The sequence below is a fragment of the Triticum aestivum genome, chromosome 7B (assembly GCF_018294505.1).
Source record: "Triticum aestivum cultivar Chinese Spring chromosome 7B, IWGSC CS RefSeq v2.1, whole genome shotgun sequence".
NCBI classification, from domain to species: domain Eukaryota; kingdom Viridiplantae; phylum Streptophyta; class Magnoliopsida; order Poales; family Poaceae; genus Triticum; species Triticum aestivum.
The window spans coordinates 195,500,237-195,508,516 of record NC_057813.1 but is presented as its reverse complement, the minus strand read 5'-3'; positions in this window follow the sequence as shown (position 1 = coordinate 195,508,516).

Genomic DNA, 8,280 nt, shown 5'->3' with positions numbered 1-8,280 from the left:
CGATGCCGTGGTCAAGGCCAGGAGGTAAGCGGCACGAGGTCCAGTAAGAGCCCCCGAGCCGCGATGCTCAGGGGGTCCCCCTTAGCGCTCAAGCATCCGACGCTCGGCGAGAAAGGAGTGCAACGTCGCCACCACAGGGCCGCATTAGGTGCAGAGTTGGTGTTGCGTTAGCTAGTGGTTCCAGAGGGTGACTTATCTCAGGAGCCTGAAGCCATCCCTTGGCGCGGCGTCGGACCCGCGCGTCAACGGCTGGGGAGCTGGCCAGTGAGGTCCTTGCGAGCTTCCTCCCTCTCCCCGCACTCTCCTGGTGCTCTACATCCTCGGGTCCCGGCCCTCGAGCGAGCTCAGCCGTCACTGGTATGCTAGGTCGTGATGCCGTGGACAAGGCTAGGAGGTGAGGGCTGGAGAGCCAGTGAGAGCGCATGAGTCGCGATGCTCAGGCGCCCCCCTTTAACGCACAAGCGGTTCATGCGGGTGAGAGAGAGGGAGCGACCGCAAAGGCCTCGCCCGACACTATCCCTTAGAGAGATCATGTAGAATCATCACAAAGAAAACAAGTTTTGCCATTATGATTGTCGACCAGCCACTGGTTGCTCTGAGGGGGTGATGGGGGCACTGAGGGCCTGGTGTGGTGGCGCCTTGCGGGGCTGCCGCAGCCAGAGCTCAGCCGCTCAGATTTGTCGACGTTGCAGGGACGGACCCATGCACAAGCGTCGTGCCAGGGTGAGCAGCTCCAAAGGTTGGTGTCGGTCGAGCGGCGATTACGTTAGGCAGGTTGAGCATGAAGGGGCAAACCAACTTAGATAGATGCGAGAAAGATACATGCCACTGGGCCAGGCCCGAGCGGCTTGGGGATAATGCAGCCCGAGGGGCGCCCCCAGCAAGGTAAACTAGAGATATGACCAAAAGAGATACATGCCGTAGGGACGGACCCACACGACCTGGGAATGATGCAGCCCTGAGGGCGCTCCCAGCTGAAATGGAACTTGAAAGATATCACCTTATACTGTTGAAGACGAAGGAATGTTGTAGTAGTGAACGATGCGCGGTGAGTAAGCCGACCCTCACGAGCCCCCAGGGCCCTGAGCCTCGGGAGGCTCCAAGGGCCCAGGCGGCTCCTCGAGGACCATCTCCATCTCCGCCAGGAATGCACAGTGCCTGACCTCCTTCGCAACGCCCCACGCACGAAGGCCAGAGGCGCTCCTGAGACGTGTCTCGGTGGAGCCCTGGTACATCGACGCAGACGCGCAGCCCACCATCCTCACCTGGATGGGGAGCTACGACGGGTAAGCGGCGGCTGCCGTGCATGACTCTTGACTCCTGTAGCTCCTGAGTGATTTTAGTGACGAACTCCTGAGGGTTGGTCTTTCCTTGCTTTGTACCTTCCTGAGGGAAACATGCTGCAAAGCACGCCTCCAAGTGGTGCCCGAGCGCCTCCCTCGTAACCTTGGCAAAGTCAGTGGCCCTCCAGGAGAGAGTCCCTGAGCCTTGCCCGAGGAGGGCACCGGGCGCGCCTTCCTATGCAACGGAGGGAGGCGCCCCTTGAACAGGCACGGATCCTGACGCCGTGCCACTGGAGATGCCAGCCTCTTGAGGGCCTACGCCAGGTGTTGTCTTCTTCTTCTTGGGAACTGCTTCGGGAAGGCTCCCGCTCCTGCGATCTGGGTCTTCAATTGACACGGCCTGGAAGGCACGCTCGAGAGAACACACTGCGTCCTTCTCCTCACAGGGGACTGTGATGACCCCTCCACTTCCTGGCATCTTGAGGAAATTGTAGCCATGGTGAGTCACCGCCATAAACTTGGCCAGGGCTGGATACCCGAGGATGGCGTTGTACGGCAGGCGAATGAGGGCGATGTCAAAGTCGATGAGCTCAGTACGATAGTTTTTGCGCTGTCCGAAGGTGACAGGAGGCGGGCCTGCCCTATCGGGGTGGTGGAACCATCAGTGACTCCTGAGAAAGGCTTGGTTGGCTGAAGCTGATCATATGGCACTTGGATATTGTTGAATGTCTCGTCAAACAGAACGTTGAGCCCCGTGCCACCACCGATGAGGGTCCTGGTGTCCTGCACATTGCTGATGACCGGGGAAGAGAGCATTGGGAGGACTCCAGTTGTTGCTGCGCACTTGAGCTGATCCGCTGAGCTGAACGTGATGGCACATGTGGACCACCTGAGAGGGCGCGAAGCCTCGGGCTTTGGGAGGACTGTATTCACCTCGCGAGCAAACTGCTTGAAGATGCGCTAAGAGGCTGGGGCTTGAGCTCCGCCCAAGATGCAAGCGATAGCATGCGGCTCCTGGAAGCCCCCAGCCCCCTCATCCTGATGCTGGTCTTCATTCCTCCTTGGCGGTGGTGGCAGAGGAGGGAGGCCTGCATTGCCTTGCAGGCAATCCTCACGAGGCTGATCCCTCCAACCCCCCTCGCGAGGCTAGTCCTGCCAGCGGTCCTCGCGAGGTCGGTTACGCCACCCTTGGCGAGGGCCACGGTCTTCCTATCGTCCTCCACCTCTTCCTCCTCCTCGGCCATAGCCCCGATCGTTGCGGTCGGGGCATCGGCCGACACGTCCATCTCGCACGGCCCTGAGCTCTTGGCATTCGTTGGTGTTGTGAGTGTGGAGGTCATGGTACACGCAGTACCGGCTGCTCTTGGACGACTCCGGCTGATCTCTACCATGCTTGGTGTCTGGCTCAGCTGCGAGCACAACTGATCCTTTGCGCTTCACATCCTTGGCCTTGGGTTTCTTCTCTTCAGGATCAGCAGCTGGAAGCTCGAGGAGGGAGAGGCGCCCCTCCTCAGCCCTGGCGCACTTGGTCGCCAAGTTGAACAACTCCAAAGATGTGCACATATCCTCATGGATTGCCAGCTCTTCCTTCATCTTGATGTCACGAACGCCATCAGAGAAGGCTGAGATGATGGCTTCCTCAATCACCCTGGGGATCTTGAGGCGGGTGTTGTTGAAGCGGTGGATGTACTTTTGCAGGGTCTCTCCTGGTTGTTGCTTGAGGCGGCGCAAGTCACTCATGGCCGGGGGGCGGTCGCGAGTGCCTTCGAAGTTGGTGATGAAGCGGGTGCGCATCTCGTCCCAAGAGGAGATCATGCTGGGAGGCAGGTCAGGAGCCAGGTGCGGGCACCGTCCTTGAGCGCCATGGGAAACCAATTCGCGATGACCTTTTCGTCTCCATTGGTTGCTTCGATGCCCAGCTCATAGAGATGAAGGAACTCCGCAAGGTCAGCGGTGTCGTCGTAGCGGAGAGGCAAATCCGGCTTGAACTTGCCCGACCAGGCCACGCTGCATAGCTCGGCGGTGAAGGCGCGACAGCCCGCGGTGGCCACCGGGAGCCTTTGCTGACGAAGGGCTTGATCTTGTGGGTCTCCGCGCGCTGCCGCCAGGTGCAGCGCGGGGTCTTGGCACGCTGGAGGAGGAATGCAATCATGGCGCGCTGGTGCAGGGAGCACGCGAGCGCCTTCTTGAGGGCGAGGAACTTCTTGGCAGCTCCTTTCTTGCTGCGCGGGCACTGGGCGCAGTGGGTCTCGCCCAGGGGCTACGCTCCTTGGAGCCAGGACGCCTTCTTGGGGAGGAGGCGGCGGAGGCGCCTCCGGAGCTGCGTTGCCCATGCAGGACGGAGGGCGATGCAGCAAAAGGGACAGCGTAGGGGAGCCCCCTGCGGCGCTGACGAGCTCGGTGATGCGAGCGAGCCACTCTTTGTAGAGGTCGTCGACGGGGCAGTAGGGCAGGAGATTACGCGCCAGGAGCAACGCGGCATGCGCGTCCGCAAGAGCGCGACAGACGTGCGATGACGAGCCTGCTGGAGTCAGCAACGGGGTGGCGGTGCGGCCTTCTCGCCACACCGAGGGATGCAGCGATGATGCCTGCTGCTCGTTCCCCACCGGGCCAGTGGCGGCGTGGGTGGCAGGCGACGGGGAACGACAGGGAGGCCCGCCGACGGGGGCCGTCTGGGTGACATGGGTCGCTAGAGCAGCCCGACGCTCGGCACGGGCTCGGCGAGCGTCAGACATGGGCGCGACGGACGATGGAGTGCAAGACGGTGGAAGACAAGATTCCGGCACACCCCCACCTGGCGCGCCAAATGTCAGATTTCGGGTTCCGGCAGACCCTGGAGGTTTGAACTCTGGGGTGCGCGCGGAGATCTCTCCCCTACCAACTTACGTCCCAAAGCCTCGCTAAGGATCTAGGCTAGCAAGATGAACAACACAAGGGGCACGGGGTTTATACTGGTTCAGGCCACCATTGTGGTGTAATACCCTACTTTAGTGTGTGGTGTGTGGATTGCCTCAGGGGCTGATGATCATCAATACAAAGGAAGAACAGCCTCGCGAGGGGTGTTCTTGTGCTTGGAGAGGAGTTGCTCCGTCTCTGTTGGCTCTGGGTGAGATCCAGACCAGATGCCTCCTACTGTGGTGGCTAGTCCTATATATAGAGGCCCTGGTCCTCTTCCCAAATATTGAGCGGGAAGGGCGCCAACAATGGCCATTTTGAAGGGGAACATCTAGTACAGCTTATCCTGACTAAAGTTGGTCTTTGACTGCCAAAGGCCCTGACGATGACGCCGTCTTGGGTTCCACGGTGACCTCCATCCTGCCGCTCTGCTGGTCTTGGTCTTGTTGCACCAAAACGGTAGCCTTTGCCTAATGCCTTGGTCTGTGCTTGCTCCCTTTGCACCAAAGAGGAAACAAGGACACTGCGCAGGCTGGCGCCCGCCTGGCGCCCGCCTGGTCTCAGTCGTCATGGCTTGCATCATGTGCACCTTGCGAGGTACCCTTGCCTTGATCTCTCCGCCTCCTCGCGAGCCTGCCCGGCGGGGCTGCTCCTGAGGAAGCTTTCTGTCGTCTGCCCCGCGAGGCTTGGCCCCTCGCGAGGGTCTTGAGCTTGAGTCGATGAAGATGGGACGCACTAGGCCACCACTTGAGGCACGCCGCAGGCAGGCAAGTGTGGGACCCCCGTTCCCAGAACGCCGATAGAGCTTTTGTGTCTCCTTAATTCCTCTTATACCACGGTTTCCCTAAATCTCAAAAACTTCATCCACACAAAACTCAATAAGAACTCGTGAGATAAGTTATTATAAAACGATGCAAAAAGCTTATCATCTCTACTGTATAAAATCACTAAAGTTATTATTCAACATTGCATACTAAATGCCTCTGCATATTTAATACTCATGTCCTCAAATAAAATCATTAAACAAGCAAACATATGCAAACAATGCAAACATAACAGCAATCTACCAAACCTGTACAGTCTGTAAAGAATGCAAGAGTATCAATACTTATTAAACTCCAAAAATTATGAAAAAAATTATACACTGTAGAAATTTATCAGAGCTTATTTTTCAAAAAGTTTCAACATCTTATCACATTCTGACTTTTCTAGGGAATTTTTGCAACATCGGTAAACTTTCTGTTTTCAAACAGCAACAAGTAGACTTTTAAAATAAGCATGGAAAAGGCTATACTTGACATTTTTATTGAAATAAAAGATGCAAAACATTATTACAAATAACATAAAGAAAATCCTAACAAAATAAATTGATGCTCCAACCAAAACACATATCATGTGACGAATGAAAACATAGCTCCAAGTGAGGTTACCGATAATGTTGGAGACGAAAGAGGGGATGCCTTCCGGGGGCATCCCCAAGCTTAGTTGCTTGGATCTTCCTTGAATATTACCTTGGGGGTGCCTTGGGAATCTCCAATCTTAGGGTCTTGTCACTCCTTATTCTCCTCATATCGATATTTCACCCAAAACTTGGAAACTTCAATGACACAAGACTTAACGGAACTTTGTGAGATAAGTTAGTATGATAAAGAGCAAACTATTTCACTTTTGTACTGTCAAAGACAAGATTCATAATTGTTTCCACACAATTCCTACTATATCATATCATTTCTACAATTTATATTGAGCAATATAAGCCATAGAAACTAGGAAAAAAAGCAAACTATGCATTGAAAACAGAATCTGTCAAAAGCAGAACTGTCTGTAGTAATCTGTACTGAAAATATACTTATGATACTCCAAAAATTATGAAAAACATCGACCACGTGAGTAATTTGCGTATTAATCTTCTTCAAAAAGAATCAACTCAAAAGCACTCTTCTGTTAAAAATGAGAGTTATTTTCGTGAGCGCAAGAGTTTCTGTTTTTCAGCAAGATCAAATCAACTATCACCCAACATGATCCCAAAGGCTTTACTTGGCACTTTATTGAAAAAAAGCAATAAAACATGATTAATACAGTACCTTAATCATGTGAACGCACAAAAACCGTAGGGGTAAGTGTTGGGTTGCCTCCCAACAAGCACTTTTTCTTTAATGCCTTTTAGCTAGGCATGATTATTTCGATGATGCTCGCATAAAAGTAAAGAACTAAAACACAAAGAGAGCATCATGAAGCATATTACTAGCACATTTAAGTCTAACCCACTTCATATGCATAGGGATTTTGTGAGCAAACAACTTATGGGAACAAGAATCAACTAGCATAGGAAGGCAAAACAAACACAACTTCAAGATTTTCAACACATAGAGAGATAACTTGATATTGTTGCAATATGTAAAGGCATAAGTTCCTCTCTCATAATAATTTTCAGTAGCATCACGAATGAATTCAACAATATAACTATCACATAAATCATTCTTTTCATGATACAAAAGCATACAAATTTTGTTACTCTGCACATAAGAAAATTTATTCTGATGAATAGTAGTGGGAGCAAACTCAACAAAATAACTATCATGAGAGTGAAAATTAAAATCACGATGACAAGTTTCATGGTTATCATTATTCTTTATAGCATACATGTCATCACCATAATCATCATAGATAGGAACTTTGTTGTCATAGTCAATTGCAACCTCCTGCAAAATAGTGGATTCATCACTAAATAAAGTCATGACCTCTCCAAATCCACTTTCATCATTATAATCATCATAAGTAGGAGGCATGCAATCATTATAAAAAATTTGCACATCAAATCTTGGGGGACTAAAAATATCATCTTCATTAAACTTAGCATCCCCAAGCTTATGGCTTTGCATATCATTAGCATCATGGATGTTCAAAGAATTCATAATAACAACATTGCGCTCATGCTCATTGTTTATGCCAAACATTCCATTGAATTCTTCTTCTATCAATTGAGCACAATTTTCATTTCCATCATTTTCAAGAAAGATATTATAAAGATTATCAATAATATGATGCAACCTCAATTCTATTTTTTATTTTTCTTTTATAAACCGAACTAGTGATAAAACAAGAAACTAAAAGATTCGATTACAAGATCTAAAGATACACCTTCATGCACTCACCTCCCTGGCAATGGTGCCAGAAAAGAGCTTGATGTCGACTACGCAAATTTATTCTTGTAGACATGTGTTGGGCCTCCAAGCACAGAGTTTTGTAGGACAGTAGAAATTTTTCCTTAAGTGGATGACCTAAGGTTTATCAATCCGTGGGAGGCGTTGGGATGAAGATAGTCCCTCTCAAACGACCCTGCAACCAAATACAAGAAATCGCTTGTGTCCCCAACACACCCAATACAATGGCAAATTGTATAGGTGCACTAGTTCGGCAAAGAGATGGTGATAAAAGTGTAATTTGATGGTAGAAAAATATTTTTATAATCTGAATAAATAAAAACAGAAAGGTAACAAATAGTAAACGGGCACAAAAAGGTATTTCAATGCTTGAAAATGAGGCCTAGGATCCATACTTTCGTTAGTGCAATCTCTCAACAATTTTAATATAATTGGATCATATAACCATCCCTCAAAGTGCGATGAAGAATCACTCCAAAGTTCCTATCTAGCGGAGAACATAAGAATAAATTGTTTGTAGGGTACGAAACCACCTCAAAGCTATTCTTTCCATTCGATCTATTAAAGAGTTCGTACTAAAATAACACAAAGCTATTCTTTCGGTTCGATCTATCCTAGAGTTCGTACTAAAATAACACCAAAGCAAATTCATATTAATAGTACTCAATCCAACACAAAGAACTTCAAAGAGTGCCCCAAGATTTCTACCGGAGAAACAAAGACATGAACGTGCATCAACCCCTATGCATAGATTACCCCAATGTCACCTCGGGAATCCGCAGGCTGAGTGCCAAAACATATATCAAGTGAATCAATACGATACCCCATTGTCACCACGAGTATTCAATTGCAGGATATATGTCAAGTGTTCTCAAATCCATAAAAGTATTCACTCCGATAACAACAAAATCACAAAGGGAAAAACTCAATTCATCACA